At 47.3% G+C, this 25,635-nt stretch overlaps 1 protein-coding gene across 1 annotated transcript in view; it reads right to left on the bottom strand.

Annotated features, from left to right (window-relative positions):
* The window catches only part of LOC119392275 (collagen alpha-1(XVIII) chain), a 503,217-nt gene extending 494,426 nt beyond the window's left edge, over positions 1 to 8,791 (bottom strand). Inside the window, exon 1 of the mRNA XM_037659675.2 lies at positions 8,700 to 8,791. The gene's annotated coding sequence lies outside the window, so the exon portion shown is untranslated. The remainder of the gene's footprint in view (positions 1 to 8,699) is intronic.
* Between the last annotated feature and the right edge of the window lie 16,844 nt (positions 8,792 to 25,635).

Below are 25,635 nucleotides of genomic sequence, written 5' to 3'. Positions count from 1 at the left end.
ACTCAACAGGCGAGAGACGGGCGCCGAATACAGACAAACACCTACCCACACTTACATAGACGTCGCAAAATATTTCCCGAAAAACACAGCGACAAATGTCCGCGGTGCCCGACACTCGAACACATAACCTATAGCAGTTCACACAGATTCTGGCAGACGCCGTCTTGCCGCTAATTAGAGAAAGACTCCTAAATGGGTCGTGAGAGGCGCGACCCTCCGAACTGAACTTGGGAAGCCAATTGTGACCCCTGACCAGGCTCGGCGAGCCGCAATTGCCAGTGGAGCCCTAAACGAGCTCTCCACCCACAGTAACCAGGCAGCCTTATGTTCATTAAAGTTGTTTCTCTCTCCACGAGCAACTCTGACAACCTTCTTACGGAACTCTCGCCACAAGAATTCCCCTTTAAACTAGCTTCACTGACGCCTTAATGTGATCAAAGATCCCCGCTCAAAAAACCACCGCAAAGTCGTTGCGATCACAAAAATGGTGAAAGCGCGCCCACAAACATGTGGCAGATTGAACGACAGAACGCAAACAGTGAGTGTACGCGCAATGCCCCAGGGCTCAGTGTTTCACTGCCGCTCGATAAAGAAGCTGCGCAGGCCCTACATGTATAGTGGCATACGAGAATGTTGTGGGGCGAAACCAACCTAACTACTGAGAAATCAATTGCTATTCACATCACATCGTACTCAGGACACAGGGGCGGGAGCCAATCGCATTACCGAAAAATTTCTAGTAAAGATAATATCTGGCCGACTCTGAGCAATTATTACAAACGAACAATCCACGCAGAATCTCCTTTCGGGCTGTAATGGCCCGGTCACGCTAGCGGCACGGCGGCTCGCCGTGCGCTCTTTGCCGTTCTCAGGCTGCCGTGCGCAAGCGGTTTCGCTCGCGCACGGCAGCCACTCTTTGCCTCTCGCAGAATGGGTCCGAGACCCATTTTCGAGACGTTCTCTGGCAGCCGCAGAGCGACGTGGCCAATCAGCGACGGAGGTGTGGTTGCCATGGCGACATCGGCGCGCCGCGTCGTCTGCTTTCTGCTTTCCGCGTTTGCTTCTGCCTTGAGACGCGTCGAGCTGCTTGCTTTATGCTCCGCGGTTTTCACGCTAGAAGTATGGGTGTAGTCCGTACCGTTGGCAGGCGTGGCTCCAGCAGTCAATGAGCAGTTTGCCACGCCAGATTCACAATCCGCGACGCAACCACTCTGCGGAGACGATTGATAGCCTGGCTGACGCGCAGGTGCGCGAAATCTCGTCGTATCACGTTCATGCACCGTGTGTACGAGATTGGATCGCGTCAGGTGATCGCCTCGACGTCGAAGCTTGCCGTGTACCTTGGAAAGCTCTCGCGCAGGGTACGCAGGCGGCGGCGGCCGACGTTCGACGGTACCGCGCCGTTACGGCAGGCTTGCCGCTAGCGTGAGCGGGCCATAAGCGTTGAGTTTTACCGTGGGAGACTTCATGGCTGCGGCCTTTTTTCCAGCAGCATCGGCACACCATCTTTCTTCGTCGATGCAGAAATTTGGGCTAGTTGGTGATAAGTGAACTTAGATTAGATATTTTAGCAAGCGCAAAGCAACACTCACACAACAGACAGGACGGGCGCTATGCTATCGCCCGTACTATCTACGTTTCTCTTCCTCGTGAGAGTGTTGCTTCGCGCAGTTAAGATCTTTCTTCTCGTTTATAGCGTTCGTCGGCGTCAGGAACGGCCCAATGGAAGGCCCATCTCGCGATCATCGAAACGGGTGTTTGGCATTTAATTTTCGATTTTCCGCAGCTGGTTAGCGCATTTAATTTTTTTTTATTTCTTGGGTTTAATTAATCCCAAAACCACGATATTATTATGAGGGACGCTGTAGTGAAGGGCTCCGGAAATTTTGAACAACTGTGGTTCTTTAACGCGCACCTAAATCTAAGTACACGGGCCTCGAGCGTTTTCGCCTCCATCGAAAATGCGGCCGCCGCGGCACAATTACAATCAGATGGTGCCATTGACACCGTGGCTTGCAGTCCCTGGAACGTGGCCTTGGGCAGCGCTGCTCAATATGTCTTCATACGCGCCGTGTCGTCTGCTCGGCGTCCTTATGGCGTCTGCGCGCACGCTTTGTGTGAGCAGACGGCAGCGCCGGAAAAAAATACAGCGACACCCGTCGAAGCGGAATCCTTCCGCCTCGAATTTATCACGTCATTGTCGCGCGCTGTGTGGCTTGTAAGCTCGAAGCATACGCTTGTATTTGCTTTATATTTGCGTCCTGAAGCTTCGAGAGCAATGCATTCGCCACTATTCTGTACTGATTCTAAGATCTACTCTCAAATCCTCGGAGACAAGGCCTAGAGAGCGTGGCTGAACAAGCAGCTGATCTCAATAATAAATAGAAAACATGCCTGAACCTTTGTTTCGAGCGTTAGATGACACAAAGCGATAGCCGATTTCACCATTTATTTATTGCTGTTAGGACAGTGGATAAGTAGCAAGCGCGATTTTGGCAATTCATTGTCGGGACTGTGGCTGTCCACTTTCACTGAAGGTTCACAAGCTTAATCTTTGCCCAATTGTGTGATAAATTGTGTGATAAGCGCGTTAGTTTCCCTTCACTGACCCTCACAGACAAAGAAGTGATCTTCTTGGCGGCGGCATCTTTTAACTCGTAACTATTGTTATTTTTATTCCATGTACTATTGTGAGCAGTATGAGCGGGAGCACGCGAGCGCAATAGCCTCAAACCCGACGCAGGGCGATTGGCCGCGGCCGCTGTTTGAAACAAGGTAGAAAGGGCGCCGTGGTCCCGCTAAACATCGGTCCCGCTACTGCTGATAGAAAGACTGCAGCTGATTGCGTATCACGGGCCGCTCGCCAGTATAAGCCGGGTATGCCAATTGGCTTGTGTGTGCGCGCTTACACATAAAATCAAGATACAGCAAAATATGATTTCAAAAAACGGTACTGCTCTTTGCTGCGCGTGAGCGCTACAACAGGCGCTACAACACCAAGCTGTTTTTTTATTAAGACGAAAGTGTTTTATGCCGGGATCCACCACGGCTCCACTGACATATTTCCGTCACGGATATGACGTTGTAAAATATAAAGACTAACATTGGGCAAAGAAAAGAAAACAGAAGAAAAAGTTCCGTCACCGGGAATCGAACTTACGACCCCTCGCTCCGCAGCGCGAAACGATTCGGCCACGGACGGCACGTTCTTCGTAATGCTAACGGCGAGCTATTTGTAGACACCATTTGCCGGTGGCGGTACTCAGAGATCGGCGTTACAGCGTGTTCGCGTTACAGTGTTCGCGTTACAGCGTTACAGCGTGTTCGCGTTACAGCGTGTTCGCGTTATAGTATTCGCGTTACAGTGTTCCCTGTCATAGTGCTCATGATAGCACACGCACGCGCAGTCCATGCTGCTTCAATGCATAAACAGGTTCATAATAAATGCTGGGGTTTAACGTCCCAAAACCACGATATGATTATGAGAGACGCCATAGTGAAGTGCTCCGGAAATTTTGACCACCTGGGGTTCTTTAACGTGCACCTAAATCTAAGTACACGGGCCTCTATAGCATTTTCGCCGCCATCAAGAATGCGGCCCCGCCGCGGCCGGGATTCGATCCCGCGACCTACATGCGGGTCATCAGTCGAGCACCTTAACCCCTATACCACCGGGGCAGGTATGAACAGGATCAGTGGTACAATAAATGTAGTTGAAAGTTTGCTCTGGGTGTGTCTTCTTCTCTGCTGTCCGTGTCCTTCTTTTTGTGCCATCGTACTAAAGTACTTGATTACCAACTCGCCCACAATGCTGTTCTCATTGAGTTAGGATCGAAGCGGGCGGTCCCGTCTCCATGAGTGCTACCATGTTGATTTGTAGCCACAGTTACTGGCGATTACTGATACTGCAATTAAAGGCATATATACAACGTAAATGCGGCTTAGAATAATATCACGCATCGCTGCTGCGTAGTAAGTGCCACAGAAACGCAAATGTCTCAACCTCGTCAACCTTTAGGCAATTTAGGCCATACTGAACTATGTTTTGCTACGCAAGCATGCGACTTGCTTACACCCTGCTGCATCCAGCTTGTGTGGTACGGCCACGAGCGCTTCGCTGGCCCAAGGCCAGTCACGATCACGTGATCAAACATGGCCGCGCCCGTGCGCCATTGCGGAAAATCGCAGATAAAATGCCCCATGTCGGCTTTACAAGTTGCCCCAGAGATGGCTTTTATTCCACCGTCGCCAGATATTTCAAGAAAAACTTCATATAAAGCGTTCTCCTTTTACATTTCTTTCTTTATTTATTTTTTTTTGTTTCTGTATCGCCGGTACAACGCATTCATATTGTCACGTGGTAGGGACGGTGAAGATGGTGGCAACTGGTAGGGTCGAAACTCTTTATTAGGTCAAGGTGCGCACAGAGAACTAACTCAAAGTACAAGCAATGTACGCTGCGCACTGATACCGGCGATCACAGTCGTCGGCCGTCGGTAATCTGATCGTCGGCGGAACGCGTCGTCTTTTATACACGAATGGTCGAAAGTTCTAGCGTTGTCGCTGGGGCTCGCGTTAGCTCCAGAATGAACTCGACTACTCGTGTAGTGCGCGCAATCTTATCGGAATACTCTAAAACAATTAAGACGTTTCCCGAACATTGCGTCGAGGATTGCGCCGGGCGGTGGTGAGAGCTTCTGCGGGTGAGACACAAAAATTAATGAGTGCGCGTCGCAATTTGGTTCAGATATATTCGTATTCTGCGAGCGTGGCTGTTTAGCCCAGTGGTTAAGACACTCGGCTTCAGAACGAGGGGCCCTAAATTTTCTAAACCAAGAACCACCATAAAATTTCTAATAGATCATAGAATCATAGATTTACAGCAGTATGTATTACGTGACAGAGGAACGGACACAGAATTTTTCTCGTTCAGTCGGCATTTCTGTGAAACGAATTAAGACGAAACGAAAACTTGGCATATTCTGCTACGTGGCACAGGAATCGGGGACAGTTTCACGTTCACCGAGCTTCATTGGCAGCGGGAAATCTAACGCTTTTTTCTTTTAATATAGACCTAACTTTCCCGCGCTAGAAGTAGTATTTCGCTCTCAACGTGCCAAGGAGCAATGCCTATGGGTTCGTGAAATTTCAGCAAGCTGTATCGCGGGCTTTGTTCCGCTAACGCTTAATTAGGGAGCCAGTTGGAGCAGAATCGCCGTCCGGCACACGGCACGTTTCTTCTATACTTTGGAACCAAGGCTTCCGTTCGTAAGCGCTGCTTCCCATTGGTTCGCTAATAATGCTTGCACCGTCACCATTGGCTCGTATTTGCTCTTACCAACAGCTATAACGCAAGTATACATTTTTTGGGAACGCAGGCCGTGCCGTTAGTTTTTCGTGATATATTAGTTATATTACCAAACTTCATAATAACAAACGCAATTCAATCGGTTAACACTTACTCTCACGTGCACCAATTAAATAAAACGAATGCATTACATTTCGAAGGCCGCAGAGTTGCTTTCTTAATGGGATGCAAATTCAAGGCCGGGTATTTTGCATGCAATTCGTGAGCCAATGTTTCATTCATTTATGTCCTCAACATAGTGCGTTGTGTCGTCGGTATATGGGGCGCACATTTATTCAACTAAAAAAGTTTTTATTTGCAACTTACAATACAAGCTCAGTCAGAGTCCCTCGTGCAAAAAGCACTTAATGATAATAATTTATAATTTATCGCGTAATCTGCCGATCATCTTTGGTGATTTGCACGGCTGTTAAGAACACAGTTATGCGTAGATATGGGAATCCCGCCTTACGGTCCGTGTATTGCTCGACAACAGCTCAATTGTTTTTTATAATAATAATAATAATAATAATAATAATAATAATAATAATAATAATAATAATAATAATAATAATAATAATAATAATAACAACAACAACTTCTGGGGTCTTGCGTCCCAAAACCACGATATGATTATGACGCACGCCGTAAGGAGAGGGGGTGGGGGGGGGGGTAAAGAACTAAGAAAGCAAACTTTGCTTTGTTAGTATTTGCCATGTTCTCGTAGACTTCCGACATTCTGCTTTACATTTGAATTTTCTCTTTATTGTGTGTGTTGTTGTCGCGGAGGTTTTTCATCAGCGGCCTTGATAAGATCTTTCATGCTTAATACCGAAGGTATTACGGCGAACAGCGTCCCTTAGCAGCTTGCTTACCCAAAACGTGTACTGCCTGTGCGTTCTCTTGCACGCCCTGCCTATTGTGTTACTCCTTCTTTTTGGCCCCCGGATTCTATAGCTCTCTAACACATACAGAGAAATTCTAAAACTCTACAGACCCCCCCCCCCCCGCCCCCATAAATCTCTCAAAAAGAAGGAAGAAGTAATCTGGTGAAAACTGCAGACGGGTACCTTCTCAAACCCGTGTATCCTAAGCAAATGGCATCCTGAGGTGCACTCTTCCAAATGCAAAAACTCTGAAGGCATAGCGGCCCTAGACGATATGCTCTGGGCTTGCCCAGCGCTAAACGGTCTAAATGGGGAATAAAGAGTCATTGACGGCCGACGATCGAATAGTCATCTTCCCTCCACAGCCAGGAAGAACAAGACCAAGGACAAGTCATCCGTCAAGCCTAGGTCGCCGCCGGAAAACAACTGGTTCCGGCCGTCGTCTAGGGGGTCTGCAGACGGTGAAAGGGTGATCTGCATCTCACCCCGATCCATCATACTTTCTGACGGGTGCAAATAAAGTGCTTTCTCTCTCTCTCTCTCCTAGTCACTTTCATATAATTGATAACGTCTACCGTCGGCAACTGCTTTCGCTTGCCTTCAGGTTGAGTGCGACTGAAATCATTGTCTGTATTCACCTATATCATCTCTGTCACTATTCAGGGAAAATGGAATCTTGAAGCGATGAAAAATCCTTGGAACACGGGGTGTCGCTGCAGCCGACGTTTCGACAAGCAGCCTTGTCTTCTTCCGGGTTGCAAATGTTGCAGAGGCTTGAAACAGACACGTCCGCTTGTCGAAACGTTGGCTCCAGCGACACCCCGTGTTCCAAGAATTCCTCATCACAGTGTCACTATTGAATGATATTTCCGGGAACTCGTTAATTCTGAAATTAATGCTGGAGATTGCGGAGTTCCTCACTTACGTAATGCAAGTACATCGATCTTTTAAAGAATAAGCATGACGTCTGCGGGCTAATGACGTCATTTGGCGTCATATCCGTAACATCGCAGAAACGCGCTATTCTCGGCCCTTTAGAGACACCTATTAGTCGACGCTGTGTGTACAGGATTAACGTCACGATTTCCTATTTTATTACGCCAACGAAGGCGCGCTCAGCGGTCCCTGTTTTGTCGGTGAACATTTACAGGACTCTCGTTCGTGTGCCAGTTCGGTGACAGACCAACCACCAGGCCAGGTAGGCACTTGTCTTTGAAGGCTAAACTGGCCTCTTAGGGCACCGAACCGAGCTGAAGTGGCCTGCAGACATTCGTAACACGACAGAGTTCAACGGCCGGTGGGCCAATGGGCCGTAGGGTTAACAGAGCCTCTCTTAAGTGAAGTGTGCTCGCTAAACCTGAGGTCTAAAACGACGCCTCTTCACACTTTCGCCGCCAAGAATATATGAGCAGCGAAGGTCGACTAGGTCAAGTCTGCAAATGTGGCACACTATGCAGTTGCTTTTATCGCGCACAAAGTATCACACGCTGACAGCTGCTACATCACGCAGCACTCTCCGTCCGCGCAAAGGGATCAGGCTAATATATTCCGGTTAGCTCCAACTAGGTTTGGCCAACAGCCAGCTGGGCCAGCCATATGGTAGCTATTATACTCGTGCATCCGTTTCCTGTACTGCCTTCCGGGTTGAGCCGATGACCGGAGTGCACTGCCTGGATTAGTAGCTGCAATGCCAGTGCTCCTCAAGTTCAACTGCGGACAACATGCTATAGGGGCAAGTTTGGGCTTGCCCCGTTCGCCTGAAACTGATGTCTCTTCTTATGTTAGTGAACATCAATTTCAACAGCAACCAACCAGCCCAATGTATTACTTTTACTGCAAATACTTTTTTGTTGGCTTTTCGGAATATGTGGTTGAAGTTAGAGAGGATGCAAGCACTGCTTCCCTGATCAACTCTATATAGTTGTAAACTAGGTTGCGCATCGTTACACAGAGTTCCGTTCAGATCACGTTTGCAGCAGAAACGCCGGGACTGCTCGGGCGTTATGAACACAATTGGCCGATTTCAGTTCTGAAAAGCGTCAGCTATACGAACCGGGAACCACTTCCAGTCGATTAAAGAGGCCACACTTCATCAAGCGTTTACCATCACCTTCTAGTAGACATCAATCGTCGGAAGAAAAAATCTGTCCTAACAGTAAGCTCGTGCTTTTGCCCCTAAAACAATATGAGAGTAAACGAGAGGCTTGTGTGCGCGAGCTGCTTGGGTAGCCTAATCTAACACCTTCTATTTTCTGTTGTCGACGCATAACGAATAGCACAGCAAACTTGTTGGCGCTTTGTCAAAAGGCACCGGCGCGTGTGTTATGCGCTTCTTTTTTTTCCTGCGAATTTTACGAAAAAAGCCAACAGTCGGGTGGGACTGTTGGCTTGTTTCGCTCATTAGAGCTATCATGGAGCTTTCGTTGTTAGGGAGGAGGCGATAAAGAGCGGAAGATGGAGCTCACCGGCCGGTGTCCCAAACGGAGCAGCCACGAGGTTCCGCTCAGCCGCCCGCAACGCCGGCCCGCACGTGCAGCACCGCTTGAAGCTGGACGCGCGAGTGGCAGCGACCGAAGGGAGGGCTCGAGAGGCGCGCGCGTGCGGGTGGGGGCGGCGCCACCGGCTGCGGAGGCGAGCGCCTCCTTTCGAGCGGCCCACAACCACCGCTCATGAATGCGACGGGCCCCCATGTCTATTCCGGGCGTCCTTTTTAGACAGGACGAGAAGACAGTGTCTGCAGAACAGCATCTTGAAGATGTTGATGCACTGTGTTTGGTCTGTGGTGTTTGTCATTTCTGTCTCTAGTTCTACTTCCCATTTTTTTCCGTTCAGGGTTTGGCCCTAGGAGACAGTGCCGGTTTTTCATAGTCGCAAAGCGATAAGAGTTTAGTGCAAGTGCAACATGTCATCGAATTTTCACAAATAACGCAGTATAATGAAACATAGCGACCTTATATAATACATACATGCTGACAGACATCCCTGCGCGTATTGCAGTAGCGGCTCCCGCGTCCTAACTCTGCTGCGACGCCCAGCTCAGCTTGCCAAGTTACACAGTAAATATACAGAATAATGCTCGAATCGGAAGCAGCAAGAAGATATGATCTTATTTGTCATAAAATATGTGAGCGGAAAGTGGAGGCGGCTTAAGTCGCCACACCTGTGCCAGAACTTCACAGTGGCGTTGCTGTGCCCCTCTATACTATCAGCTTTGTTGGCTTTAAAGGCTCCTCCCTCCTGATAAGGTTGTTTATTTTCTTATTGCAAAATTGCAGCAATAAAACGCAACTTCATTTTACTCTTTGGCGTCACATCAACTTTGCTACATACGGGAGAGCATGCCTCATGGAGTCTAGCATTTCTTGTGTTCTAATATTTACATGTGAACCAAACTAAAACCAAGCAAAAACGAACTGTCTCAGTATCCTAAAACAGCACGCACATGCTTAGCGTCACCTGCATACGACGAAAAAGCGGTGCGAGATATTTTACAGCGGTGTGTGAACTTCGTTCACGAGGCGGCATACGATGAGAGAAGTTTAAATGCTTGTACGAGAAAATTATTCCTACGCAAGGAATGAAATTAGTATTTTGTATTTTTCACTGTGCATGTTTTAATGTTTTACATTGTGTTATTTAAGGCATGGAAAAATCGTGCGGCAGGCCCGAGTGGGTTAGAAAACAAACTATAGGGTGGCCGACATTCTAGCTGGGCAGGTCACGTAATGCTAAGGACAGATAAGCGATGGTCACTTAGACGGAACGGATACCAAGAGATGGGAAACATAGCCGAGGTGGGCAACACATTAGATGGGGTGACGAAATTAAGAACTTTTCCAGGCACAAAATGGAGTCGGCTCGCTCAGAACAGGGAAAATCGGAGATCACTGGGAGAAGCTTTCGTCCTGCAGCGGACGTAAAATAGGCTGGTGATGAGAACTGTGAACTTTGTATTTGATTGTACTCAACCGATCAAATACATGAAACGCTAAACACACACGGAAAAGACGCACGAGATTACATTAATATGTCGACAGGTTTGCACGCTCTGTGCTACTTCTTAACACAGTAAAAGCTACTTAATGCGACCCCCGTTAATTCGGACGTGTTCCGTGGTTCCGGCCAGCATACGCATTGTTTAATGGCATCAAACCCTCGTTGATTCGGTCACATTTGGCCGTCACCCGGTTAATTCGGAAAATCCGCGGAGCGCGCCGAGCGCGAAGCGCCGCAAATGTGCGAAGCAAAAGAGCGAAAATGGCGTTCGCTGACTGCCAGAACGAGGCGGCGCTGTCCGCAACGCTACCTTCATCAGTAAGTGACCACGGTTTTGTCCATATGTACATCCGCCAACTCAGCAGCTTCGTTTTAACTTGACGGAATGCGCGCGCAATGTCACAAAATTCAAACATGACGGATGCTGTTGAAGATGAAGAGCTATCAACCGCGGTCGGCATGCTGGCACAAAACTCGTTTGCTACATCACGATGGATGAACGATCAGTTGCGGGCCATTTTACCTGCGAAAGAACTATCATCTCGTGCGCGTGGTGGTTTTGGCGGTATGTAATCGGGGAGGGGTGCAGAGCACGTTTCGGGATAATTTAACAAGGGAGTCTGGCGCTGTGGTCGCATTGAAGACGAGGTCGCAGAATGAGGGAAATTGAGGCTTTTACACTCCTCTTACGCAAAATAAGCGCAGGATTTACGTATTCATCAAGATACTGAAAGTCTATTGATGTAATGGACATTTGTTAATTGTTTTCTTGATACGTTCGATAATTTGGCATTCGGTTAATTCGGACACTTTTTTTCCGGTCCCGTTAAATCTGAATTAACGAGCTTTTACTGTATCACATTTTAGCTTTACAATGAAAACTGATGTTTTCAGAGCGATTTCCGGAGGTCTCAAATTGCGCTGAACCCAAAAATTCTAATCATGCTAACGTGAATATACTGTAGTAGTAGGAAATGTTAGTGATCAGATGATGTTTGCAAGAAATGATGCAAGGTATGCACACCCATTGCGGCACCTTATTGATCGTGTTGAAACCGAGATGTACAACTGATATGATTATCGGAGGTCCTTATGAGATGTTTCGTGTCAGCAAAAGTATTATACGCATTGCAACACCATGTGATTAAACTAAGGAGTGAAATGTAAAATTTCAGTCGGACTTCCGCTGGAAAGTTTGCGGATGAGCCCACAGAGGTCATATTACTTTCGGTATGTGTATACTAGTTGTGCAGACGGCCGTGTGACACAATGTGCCAACAATACCGTAAAAAAATAAGGGGCGCATAATTGATGTCTGCTGGTTTCATTAGATTCTGTCAAACAATACCGTCAGCCGCTCTCTGGCGTCTAATTTTCGATTTGGTCCGCCAAGCATGGTGACATTGTAACACGAATCCATTACTTGTAACCCTGAAATCAAGGCGACAAGACTTTCAAGCATTCACCACCCGCTGACACACCCATTGCATCTTGCCACCGCAGCTGTGCCAAGTGTCAGCTTCAAGGACGACTACAGGCTGCGCGGCAACGTGGCAACAAAAAGGAAACGTCGGGTGCGTTCTGAGGGCCAAGTTCAAAAAACGTTTATCTTCCTTAAAAAATGATTTGATGAGGCTTTCTTCATTACTTAGCAATGAAGTCTTCGATCAAACGCCGCATAAGAAGGATTTTACTGCACCGCATCGCTACAAGAAAATACGGTCGAAAATTCAACAAATCGCATAATTTCTCTCGTTTCACAATTTTCTTTCATGAAGGTTTGAAGCGTTTTTTATTGTAAAAAATTTACCTCGAATAAGCACAACAATTATTAACAGAATGATATAGACGTTTCGCCACCTATGCCGGTGGCATCCTCAGTATATACTGGTAGCAAATTAGCGGAGACCTCCGCTGACTTGTTGCCAGTGTATAATACTGAGGATGCCACTTGTATAGGTTGCGAAACGTCTACATCATTCTGTTAATAATTGTTGTGTTTAATCGGGGTAAACCTTTATTCCTTTTGTGTTTTACATTTTACAATCATGAATTCACCCGGATTTTGGAACATTTTTGCACCTAAGCATTTTTCTACGAATATGCACTTTCCTGAAAATCATACAAAATATTAAGATTCGTCAGGGGGAGTGTGAGTAAGTTCAAGGAAAAATCGCGAACTCTGAAGATTTTTTTTTTTGTTTTTTGAAAGTACGTAGCTGGCAGTGAAAGACAAGCATTTCGGAATTCTCATAATAGGACATCTAAACGGAACATCTGTAGTAGCGCAAGCGCAGTTTCGAAGATCAACATACAAATATACATTATATGTACATTTTTCTCTTACGCGCAGTTTAAGAAAAGCAAGAGAAACTTGAGGAGGTGCCACCAGGGGCGTATCCAGGGGGGGGGGGGGCACACCGGGCCCGTGCCCCCCCCTCCCCCGAAATGTTTTTCCCCATGGGGTACAGAGGACAAAATGACATTCGACCCCACTTATCTGCCCGGACCCAATGTCGGATCAAGGAGGTGCCCCCCCCCCCCCCCCCCGCCCCGAAAAAAATTTCTGCCTACGCCGCTGGGTGCCACGGTAGTAAAACTTTTTTCGCCCAAAATGTTTTGCCACAGTGCTCCATGTGGTACAGGAAAAAGGCACAAATTTTCTCAGCGAAATCTGCGATGTCCAAGCGCAAGCATTAGTTCACTTTCGTTGGATCCGGTGATTAACAAGTACACAGTCAAACTCCGCTATAACGAACTCGGGTAAATCAAATGATCCTTTATATAGAACTGTTTTCGAACACGAAAGGGCTTTGACGTCAATGCATAGGAAAATTTACGGCTACATCGAACAAGAATAGCTGCAACAATTGATATATCGAACATCGGGCAGTGTGATACGTCTCAAGAAGTTGGCTTTGCTTCACAAGAAGTTGGCTTTTTCTCAAGGAAGGGGACTTTCCCGCATATATTTGGGAGAGTGAGCGGTGTGATTAGGAGGGCGCCGTGCAAAGCGAGCCGAAACCATCGCTTGTCATCGCGTGCTTTCTCCTATGATTTCTTGTCGTCGCGGCCGTCGTGCGGGGTCGCCGTTCGCTTCTCAGCTTCCTTTGTTAAGGCAATGGCTGCCGTAAAACGGAAGAAGCTGGCTGTTCTCCGCAAAGCTGGCGATAATCAACACAGCAGAACGTAGAGAAAATAAGGCTGACTGCGCCGATGCATTCGGAATTTCAGGACCAACACTAGGGCCAAGACAGACTAGAGGATCTCGACGCCCAACGATTACGCACAGCTGCGTATGAACATGTTGAGCCGCTGTTTACAACGATACCATGTTTTCTCGTCTACAACTCGCGTTTGCATATAACCCGCATACCCACCTTCAATCCGCAGAAAAATAAAAAAAAAATCGGCAGAACCGACGCCTTGTGGGAATCGGTTTCATGCGAAGCAGTCAGCCAGTAGTTCTAGGGTGCATTTTTTGGCTTTGAGCCGAGCGGTACGAGGTGGATCGACGTGTTTTTTTTGTTTTTTTTTTTGTAAATGGAGGCATTGTGTGCACATCGCGGGCTTACCAGGCACGCCGACTACACTAACGTTTAAATGGTAACTTATGGCCTGACTGTAGTATGAGCACTCATTTTAGAGCACCGACGTCTGTATTATCGAAACGAAGTGCACGCTACTCTGCGATCATGTGAATATCATACGTAACTTTCCTTAGCGTATTCCTCCGAGATCGAGCAACGCTTGAATATAGCTTGCTGAATCATAGGAATACAAATGTAATGTGTATTATACTGCTATAAAAGCGGAGCCAGCACACCACAATTGACGCTGACCCGACATGACGCCTGTATCATAGGAGTACATATTTAGTGTTTATTGCTTTGTTATAAAATTAGACAGCTAGCACTACAACCACAACTGACGTTGCACCGGCATTACACCTGCATAGGGTCTTTTTCCAAAGCACTTTCTAGATCTGGCGTGGCTCTGGTAGAATACCTGACTGCCAAGCAGAATGCTTGAGTCCGATTCCTGCTGGGATCCTAATTCTGGTGTCGAGAAACCTAAAACGAGTATTGTGGTGCCTGGGAATGCATCGTATATATTTTAATTACCGCTACATTAAAAAGACACTTTCGGTTTCGATATCGAGGGGGCGGCTTCTCGGTGACGTTTCATGTCAGTATGACGTCACGGGGATACAGAAACTCGCGACGTACTAGAGGCAAATCCGTCATTTGCTCGTATACACATAAACAACGATGAGTGAACTGCCGTCCAGTGACCCTGACAGTGATTTCTGCGATTTAGGCTGCATGCAGGACGCAGAACTCGCAAACTCGGGGGAACTGTCTCGACTTGTCGGGATAATGTCCATTGCAGTGGGGCTGGCTTGCAGATGCTCAGCGACGAAAACTTCAAAGTCAAATTAAAATATTTTATATGTGTTCTTCGACACCGGTGTGTGGACAGCGTTGACACTGGATACCAAGGAAACGGCAAATGTCCCTTTTGCGATGTCTCAAAATCGTGTCAGTACTCCTTTAAGGTTCTCGCATTTAAATTACCAATGCCTGTTATCGCCGTTCCTGGGTAGATATAGACTGTCAATCACCTGTGGCGCATACCCGTATGCCGCAGCCCGTGCTATACGGATCAGGGCTGGGCAAAGATACTTTGAAATTGAATCGCGATACGATACAAGATACTCAGGCAAGAAGTACTTGAGATACAGATACAAGATACCACAACAATGACTGTATACGATACGATACATTCAAATTGTATCTTAAGATACTTCGATACATTCGCAAATTTGTTATTATATATCTACATAATGTAGCGCTAAGCGCCAATGAATAAAAATGTTCGCTTGAAAATTTATTAACTGCGACCAATTTTGTTTCATTTTAATAAAATGCCTGTTAGTATTTCAAAAGCTTGCTCAAGGCATATTAGTTTCATTCGTAAACAAACTTATTGGCGTTGCTTTAGCTGCTTAACATGACAGCTCTTTATACACTTCGCTGATTTTGGTTTTTGCTAGTCGCTTTAGTAATTGACGGCAGTCACTGCTCTGCTTGCCGACGAGCTAGCGGCTTGCCAAATAATCACAAGAACTTCAATAAGAAGCCTCCGCACGATGGTGCAAATAGCGCTGGAGAGTTCTACCTCGCCCGTAAACATATATGGTTTTCGCAATACCGGATCATCAGGCAGGTGTACAGCAGTACGCATCGTGTTTACGTAGAGGACATAAAACTGCAATGACTTTTACATTCTACTCATCTGCCGACGTAAAGTGTAAAGTATTCGTTAGCAACGTACTCAGTAATGCGCAATTTTTTAACAATTTTTCTACGAGAGAACATGCGCAGCCCAGAAACGTCTCAGACGTATTGTATAGTTGCACAACGCAACGCAGGACACCACCGCTATTCCCACTATATTGCCACTTATAGCTCCAATTACCTGGTGATTAGTAACAGTAAAAGCATTTAGGAAGGCTAAAAAAAGGAAAACAAATATATTTAAGTGAAACAGAAAAGCGGTTCCGTATGAAACACAGTGAATAAGTATATAAACCGATACAGGCGGCGCCCCCAAGAGTTAATGATAATTGTTGCGTTTTACGTCCCCAAAACCGCGGTATGATTATGAGAGACGCCGTTGTGGAGGGCTCCGGAAATTCCGACGAACTGGGGTTCTAAAACCTAACACGGGCCTCTCTAGCATTTTGCCTCCATCGAAATGCGGCCGCTGCGACCTTCGGGTCAACAGTTAAGCACCACAACCACTAGACCACAGCGGCGGGTAACCCCTAATAGATGTGGCAATTAAGCATTTGAGGTAAGACCACAGAAAATTCCGTGCCTATGGAAAATAGCACAAAACCACTCGTTGCGACGCTCATGAGAAAAACGGATCATTTTGTAGAACAATGTCTCTCCAGTCCCTTTGCCAACATCTGTAAGATGGCTTCTAATAATTTACGTTACTATAATGCAAACTCGATTTCGCTATTTTACTATGTAGTAAGCAGAAGTTTTGTTACTGTATACTCCAGGCACGCGCAAATTATTATATATTTGTCCTCAACATCACCCATACATAACAGTAAACTGAAGCAGAAGTGACGCAGACAGTTAAAAGTAAGAATCAAGCAAAACGCTATATACCTTGGCAGCACGTTAAAAACATATTGAAGCAAGCAGACTTGAAAAAAAAAAACAATACAGACACATATGTAATGTATGAGATGGGAAAGAAGGACACCTTAGAAAGAGCTTGTGCTAACAATCAAATTATGATTTTAATAACTCAGTGAATAAAAGAAAAAGAGAGGTACGCCAAGATAGCTTCTGTTAGCTGAATGCTTGTTCTGTTAGATCCAGCATCGGTACCGGTGGTGTTATAGCTGTTAGAATCTTATTTGCATATAAGCCAATCTCACTGCATGTCAGTCAAACTTACATCCACTAGATCCTTCAAATCGCCGATGTGTGAAAGCCTCGAGACGCAAAGCAACCCCATTCTTGCATACTTCAGACTTCGTAACGAGGCACAATGCAAGAGAAACTTCGATAAGGACACTACAGAGGCATCAGAATTTGTGCGAAAGACGCCGCATACATTGCAGTACGCGGCACAGGATAGTGGCTAAGAGCCAAGTATCATGGCATTGACACAACTAAAAAGACAAAAAAAAAGAGAAAACAAAAGGTCGGCTGGGCGTAGACGTTCGCGTGCCTGTCTGTCGCTACCACGTGACTCTACTCCATCAATAGGGACGCTCAGAGATTATCGCCTGCCCTCGCTTGAAAAGCCCTGGCGGAAAGATTAAATAATGTCACTGCCTTTATTTTAATTCTGGTGGCTTAGTGGAAACAGTACCAGATTCAGAAGCGGAGTTCAGTCAGCGTTTATTATTTAGCATGGTGGTGTCGCGATCGCAGTATCTTGTATCCCTAAGATACACGATACGTTCTTCAATCCATCGGAAATACAGATACTGATACACGTCTTGCGAGACGTGTCGCGATACAGATGCAAGATACACAGAGTATCTAAGATAGTATCTAGGATACGTGTATCTTCGATACTGCCCAGCACTGTATAATACGGGTATGTGCCACCTGTGTCTGGAAGAAAGGGCTTGACGACGTACGCGACAGTATTTGCACCAGGCGTGGCGCCAGCGGGGGTACGGGGAGGGGGAAGTTGCGCCCCCCCCCCCCCAGAATTCTCGCCTGCCCCCTTGCCCCCCTTTGCCCCCCCCCCCCAATATCAAATATAATCATAACGCAGCGCATAGGTTCCCCGCCTCTCTGTCCCCCTCTAAGGGACTGACTTGTCATGACTGCCCCCCCCCCCCAGCCAAAAAATCCTGGTGCCGCCCCTGATTTTCACCGTTACTCATGTCATGACCAGACAGTCATATTCGTCAAACCCTCTTACCCTCCCATGCCAATTTTCGTCTACACTAAGTTAATGTGACAAGTCACGAGAGCACCCACACGTAGATAGATAGATAGATAGATAGATAGATAGATAGATAGATAGATAGATAGATAGATAGATAGATAGATAGATAGATAGATAGATAGATAGATAGATAGATAGATAGATAGATAGATAGATAGATAGATAGATAGATAGATAGATAGATAGATAGATAGATAGATAGATAGATAGATAGATAGATAGATAGATAGATAGATAGATAGATAGATAGATAGATAGATAGATAGATAGATACTATGAAAGCGCCTTGGGTCAGCTAACATATGCTCCGCATTAAACTAAAGAAGATCCCTGCGTATTGCCGTAAGCCTCCTTCTTTGCATTATCGTGCAGCAGTGCTGTGAAGACAACTTGCGCACCAAAATTTGCGCAGAAAATACGGTAAATTTTTAAAAGTTTTACATCGAATCATACGATATATCGAACTAATTCCCGTTTTTTAGCGACCTCGATGTATGCGCGTTCGACTGTAATAATAAAGTGCAGAAGCACGTAAAAAAATAGAACTAATGAAAAATATTAATACACTAATAAAAATATTGCCTTACAGATATGTAGCGGATACCAAGCCACACCAGCCTGGTCCATATATGCCAGTTTGTGGCTGTCATGCTTTTGGTGAGGAAGCTGGCTGCAAGAGATAATAAGCGGGGGAGGGCTGGATAGGTGGTGCCATCTGGCAGTGTATTGCGCAACCAAGGCACAACGTAAACAAGTGTGTTCTACTTCATCGAAGGAATGGAGATTCTGGCTGGCCTCCGTTTGGTGTCCGAATCGCAGCCGCCATTGTCCGACAGTTCTGATGAGTTCGTGCACGTGGCACGGTCAGTCATAGACATGGTACAGCTTGTTCGGAGTGGTCACCTTTCCGCTGAGCGTCTGTTCTTCGCAGCTTTCATACTCCGCGCTGGTGGGACCGGCATGCCTTGCCCGACTTCCGGTTCTTACCAGCTTTTACGTCATGCAGAGACAGTACTGCTCGGTCAGGTGTCGGTTTCGATGTCGCGTTTTTTGCTTATTAAAAATTATTTTCGAACTGACTGAGTATTTCTGCTATCAGAACCATCACAGGGGCGTCCGAGGAACATCAGATCACCAATAATTTAATACTTTCAAATTACCGGAGTTCGTTTTAATGCTGGAGGACGCCGCAGCGTTGAGGTCATGCAATACTCGTGAGACTCTGTAGAAGAGAGAGGTACAACTTCCAGTGAAGTGATGTATATTATTTTCAGATTCCTCGTTCGGATTAAGAGAAAAGACAAACGGCGGCGCGCCGCAATTATTGCGCGGCGGCGGCGGCAGCGGCGTGATTTGATTACTCTTGGGACTTCGGCTGCAGCGCGGCGCGGCGGCGCACAGGTCTAGTTAGACGTGAACGGCTTGCGTCAGATCCTGTGTCTAAAACGAGACAAGACGAAGCCACGGAGAACGCTTCGCTGTTTAATCAACCTTCGCGACGTTAAGTCAATGAAGCTGGGCTCTTTTTCTTATTTCATTTCTATTTAGTTTCTGAACTTTACAGCGAACTTTTGTGTTGTTTAATGGTGATGAACACGCTGGCATGCTTCCTTTCTGTTCATCCAAGTATGATGCCCCATTATCTTAAAACAACGGCTTACGGAAGCGGAACAATAAAAAGAGGCCGAAGATATGTTGTGCTGTGAGTGGAACTTGTTTATTATGTCCTGCTACATGCCGGCCGCATGCACCCAAACGCGCGAATGCCCGTTCAAGCGCAGCACGCACGCGAGAAATAAAAAAGAAATAGAGAAAACGCGCCACGCGTAGGAAGGAAAAAATAAGAGAGAGACGGTACGCCGAATGGGCCGAGGTTGGGGGATTGCGAGCCCTAGGGCTAGCAAAATCTTGGTTTGAGCTAGATGGCACTGGTTCATAACTGAGGAAACTTTTCGGAGCTAACTGAACGATGACAAATAACACAAAAGAACAGGACGGGCGCCAACTTCTTACTAATTTTATTCCACAGTGGAAATATTTTATAGCACAGTCAATACACAGTCATGTGCACGCGCGCATCCCAGTTTCTTTTTGTTTCCTTTTAGGTGCAAAGCACTTTATGAGCTCTGGCTGTCGGCGTCTCCCGTCGTCGCCCGTCACGGTAAAGCAAGTGGCAAATAAGACGGCGCGTTCGCTCAGGAAAAGATCTGTTTCTGCGATGGACGCTGGACGTTGTCTGCGACGCTGTCTGTAGCAATGAGAGGACGCTGTCCTCTCATTTCCATTGACGTGTCCCTATGGGAAACACCGGTGCTTCTCACCTCCCCAGGTTTCACAATAGTGGAGCTGTCTTGTACAGTACACTATAGCAACTAAGCGGTGGGAAAGGGAAGTGAGGGTGAGGAGGAGGCAAAAGAGGAGGGCAACGCCAACTCCGCCTCTTCCTTAGACTTCACACTATAGCTGGCCCAATTTTCTCTGTTTTGCCTAACAACCAAAGAAGCGCAAGGTGCTGCTGAGAAAACTTAGCTCTTTATCTTGAAGCAATAGTGAAGCCGTGCTGACGCAGGCGTCGCCCCTTTGCCTTATGTAATACGCCTCTATTACTTCTCTCTCCGTTTTTTAAAGACGACAGTCTTTCTTGGGGTACTTGAACGCAGAAATTTTGGTCTGTCTGTCTGTCTGTCTGTCACACGATTCAGCCACCCGGCCAAAGTTTAAGTACTTGCTGAACGCCCAGCCATCTTGAATTGGTAGCTGTGTTCATACTTGTGAACATTGTCGATCAAAAAGCAAATATTACGCATATCTGAGGCGCAACATCAATACGTAAGTATTAGGTGGTGTGTTCCTTTACTAGAAAATACATAGATACGTAATTCTAAAGACCCTAGTGTTTCTTAGGCGGCACTGAAAATGCGACGCTAGGCACGTAAAAGCCCTCTGTCGACGATATGGTGCTGCCACCTGGCAGTGGCCGTGGGAGTAGCATCACGGGAGGCCGCAGATGAGACCAGGACTCATGCAGTACGGCCGGCAGAAGACTATCGTCTTTCGACGACATTTGCAGCGAAGCGCGCAGATACGCGACTAATTTTTTTTTCTTTTGCTCTGCCTATAAACTTTGCTTCACTGAACTTCGGGTAGCATCCGCACACCTTGCAATGCGTTGCCATCAGGCTGCCGAAACCACTTTTAACAGCGGAGCTGTTTAGCCGGTCGTAATATGTCCAAAGCAAAAAAAAAAAAAACGCCGTGCAGCGATGACGTCGCCGCGCGTCGCCTAGCAACCAGTTGCAGCTGTGAGCTTGCTTCGCTAGCCCATAGTGATTCGCTCGCTGGATTTCAAGCAAGACGGACGTGCCGGCCGCGATGTCCTGGATTACTCCTCGTACCTCTCGCTGATCGGCGCCCCGTGACGGACTCCTCGCCCGCTATGCCGTGCGCCGCTCATCGACGGGGCCTTCGCCGCTTCGCCGATGTTGTGCACCGTGCCTCTAGCTGTGTTTCGCGGACCCGTCCCTGAACCCCCGTGACCGTTTCCCCATCTTTCCTGTCCTCTTTTCTCTTCGTTGGATGGATGTGCTCCTATCACTTTTCTCTCTATTTTCCTACTATTCTTTTATTCCCTCCTTACCCCCCCCCCCCTACAAGGCACTGCGCCGTGTCGCCTATAGGCAGACAGAAATTAGGTGTCTTTTTCCTTTCCTTAATAACCACAGAAGAAAAGCCCATACACGGCTCCGCGCGCACTGCGCACAAGCACTCGGTCGCGCCAAACATGACGTCACGGCCAACTGCGCATGCGCTCCTTCGTGCCGTGTACAGTCGGCGCGCGGCGGCGGCGCGCCAGACGCAGACATGGGAAGATCGAGGAAGGTTCGCACTACCGATGAGGAAGCCGCTTACCGGGAATTGCGGCGCGCTGCCAAGCGAGACAAAGCAGACGCTACGACGTAGGAAGTCGTAGTACTACGTCGTAGCGTCTGCTCCGTCTGCTCTCGCCGTTTCGGCCGTCCACGACGTAGTAAGGCCGAAACGGCGAGAGGTGGCTGTCCTGGACTCGACTGGAATTTGACATTACTTAGCATCACTTCGTATGGCCAGGACGAGCTAGGAACCTATCACCTCCGCTGTGCCTTTAGCCTTGCGCCACTAGTTAGTGCAAACTACGCCCGGCTTTTTTTTACATCGAGACGGTGTTGTCTGGCCCTATCATTAAATCACTGCCCAGTTTGGTCTATATATTATTTTCCGTAACTCAGTGAAAGAAGGCACACAACCCCCGACGCGCTCTCAGTAAATACAGTTGCATGCTTTGTGGAACACATCCTCCTATTCTTTCTGTTCATCATTGCGTACACAGCAGACAGCTTACACGGCGCTGACATTGCAACTCGGACGCCATGACGGGAGGCTATCTTTTTTAGATTGTGCGATATAGCATCTATATAAGGAACCACTTGCACCGGCGTTTTTTTTTTTTGCTTGCGTTTTTTTTTTCTCTGGGCCCCGCTTTTGTGCGTATCTGCTTCAAGGCTGTCTCACAAACACTGGAAATCAAATACGAATGGTATCTAGCTTCCCTTATTCGGCTAAGCTGTGCTCCGACCTTGGCTGTCACTTGATGAACGCACGATTTTTGAAGAGCTGCTTTCAAGCACGTGCTTACTATGCTCCTTTTTATAACTTTTGAATGGGCACCTTGATAAGGTAAAAGGCCTTTCTTGCCGCGGGTATTGTATACGCCCAACAAACGTCCAAAACCGCAATGCGCCTTCGTGCAGCAGTTCGGATGTGAATCTTAGCCCTTGCGCCTTCGTGCAGCAGTTCGGATGGTGAATCTAATTAGCCCTTCGGCATCTTGAAGAAAAATAGATAAAACATCACCTGCAACTGCATTAAGCTCCTGAATGGCCGAACTTGTGAAAACTAAAAAATCGTCCACATAACGGTATACCCTGACCCCGGGACCGACACCGAACCGGCTGGCAACGCCTTTGTCAATACGAGACAGGAAGACATCACTTAGTACCGGAGCTACCGAAGAACACATGCAAATTCGTGCTCGTTGTATGTAACATTTGTTGCCATAGGCGACAGATGTCGAAGGTAATTGCAAGGAGGAGGAGGAAGGAAATGAATGAAAGGCAGGGAGGTTAACCAGACGCGCGTCCGGTTTGCTACCCCACACTGGGGGAAAGGGATTAAAAGAAAGAAAGAAGAGGGAAAATGGCACTGTCAGGGTACATATGCGCCTGTCCATTGAATGCCTACAAGCGGTCTCTTAAACCGGTCAATTTTAAAAACAGTACCAAAGCTCGCGTCGCTTTGCTAGAGGGGTAAAAACCTGTCGCGGGTGATGCCCGTCTGGTACTGAAAGCGCTGCTCTCCATTGTCTTCAATTAGCTCTCGGATTGCAGTAAAGTGACCACCATGTGAAATGGTGCAGTATAAATCTGTGACGTCAATGGAGAAGGCAGACCGCGCACTCTGCATTCGATTAGTCAATGCATCTACGAGTGGCACTGAGCTCCGGATGAGAAAGGGGTCGTAAAGGCAAGAGACACAAGATACCGCTGAAGGTACTTGGCCATGCACTGCTGCCATGATCCCCTCTCCGAAACGATGGGCCTGAAGGGGCATTCCGCTTTGTGGTTCTTGGCGGTAAAAAAATTTCAAGATAAGGCTCACCCGCCTTTGCAAGTTGATTCTTGAGCGTCAAAAGAATTGCATTCTTCCAGTAATTTTACTGCTAGCTTCTTCGGATCAAATTCCGCTTCCTTAAAGGGGTCATGAACCACCCCTAGGGCTTGTTGAAAAAACACAACCTGCGGAAAGCTGACACGGCTATGAACTGCTCATCCCAAATATTGCAGTCGTGCGTGCCGCGCAAAGGCTACAAGCGGAACGCGAAGTTGCTGTTTTCTCAGGTGCCCTCTTTCAAACAGAGGCCGGTTCTCACTCTCGTCGGTGGGCGGGGCGTCTGCCCGTTGACGTCGCGATCTGCATCTCCACGTCGCAAAAGACATAGCATCCCCATTGGCCGATATCCGACATAAATCGAGAGCGGCGTTCGGATCAGATGCGCTTCTTGCCACGGGGTGCCGCGACTTGCCGGCGCCGCACTCCTCAGTACACGGTAGCCGCACTCGCGCACGCGAATCACAGCGGGAGAGCGATCGCGTTTCATGATGCGCGCTGACGTAACTTCTTTCCCCCGTGCCATCCCTCCCTGTGTAGCTTCCAGTGCGCTCGTCGGCACGAGAAAAGAGCGAAAACGCTGAGAGCGTGCGCCGAACCCCCGTAACTCCGCTCATTCTTTACGGATTCGAGAAATTTTTGCGGCAATCGATTCGGGAGGCAGTAAACTCCGACACTCAGGTCATTAGATCATTACTTGGAAAAGTGGTTCATGACCCCTTTAAAATTCTTTACTACGCAACTGGATGCTTTTTCCTGGAAATCGACTTCCGGTAGCATGACAAAGACCCCTTGCTTGTCAGCTTGCAGAATCGACAACCTACTGGCTTTGAGGTGGCTAATCACACCATTGAGGGTGGACATGAGATGTCTCGATCCGGTCGTGTGATGTTCTACACATGCGATTCTTTCTCTGACCCCACTGGCCTTGTGTACTGGTGCTACTTTTCTAGCCACCTTTTGGTGTGGATCGAGGTGTGGTTCGAGGCTGAACTTGGGACCTTTTTCAAGCGTTGAACTCACATGCTCCGAGAGTGTTCCACCTCCTAGGACGGTCACACCGTCAGCTCGCAGAACCTTCGGTCCGGTTGGCAGCGATGCCTTGGTCCTCCTCCACAGGAATTCGGTGGATTGCGCTGCAAGCCGCTCAAAAACAGCGAGGCTGCTTTCATTGCGTTCTGCACCCTTTCTTTCACAAAGACTTTCAGCCACTCTTTGGCGCAAGGTACGGCTACTAAACGCCAGGTGTCGATCCCGCGCGCTGTCATTCTGCATCCGGACTAAACTTCTACCTGACGAAGTGAGCATTCTGTTCGGTGGTCTACACCCATCAATTGGACACAACCTCCGAATGTGCAAAAAATACCGGCAGATCCCACGCACTGTGGGAATCGATGTAATGCGAAGCAGCCAGCAAAGAGCTGCATACATCGCCTTGTTTGTCATTGAGCCAAATGAAATCATTCATGCCACGGCATCTAGTTCACTATATATCCCATGTTTGCCATGCAAGTATGCATGCACAATCTGGTATATACCATGATTATGAAACGTATATTCAGGTATATACAATGCATGACCTGTCATTTATGTTCATCACGCACTCGTGTCTTGCCATACATTTTTTATATATATCTAGTTAACAAGACGGCCGGAAGCGCACCATGACAGGGTCATGAAAATCATACCGTACATGGCATGTATATAACATGATTCGCATGTTAGGACCTACCATTTATGTTCGTCATACAGTCCTATCGCGCAATACCAATTTTGGTATATATCAAACGAGCCAAATGGCCGCGAGTGCACCATGAGTATGGCATGTAAACCATGCCATACATGACATGCATATCATGGTTTTCATGTTTCCGCCTGTCACCTATGTTCGCCATACAGTCACATCGCGCAATACGAACGTTGCTGTACATCAAGCGAGCGAAAACGCCGCGAGTGCGCCATGAGCGTGACATGTAAATCACGTCGTACATGTCATGCATGTCATGATTTTCATGTTACCACCTCTCACGTTCGTCGTACAGTCGCGTCGCGCAATACCAATTTTGATTTATATCAAGCTAGCGAAACGGCCGCGAATGCACCATTAGCATGGCATGTAAATCATGAAATACATGACATGCATGTCATGGTTTTCATGTTACCACCTGTTATTCATGTTCTTCATACAGTCACATCGCGCAATACCAA

This window comes from Rhipicephalus sanguineus, chromosome 1 (assembly GCF_013339695.2).
Source record: "Rhipicephalus sanguineus isolate Rsan-2018 chromosome 1, BIME_Rsan_1.4, whole genome shotgun sequence".
NCBI classification, from domain to species: Eukaryota; Metazoa; Arthropoda; class Arachnida; order Ixodida; family Ixodidae; genus Rhipicephalus; species Rhipicephalus sanguineus.
The sequence above is the reverse complement of the archived record's forward strand: the minus strand, read 5'-3'. Positions and strand labels throughout refer to the sequence as shown.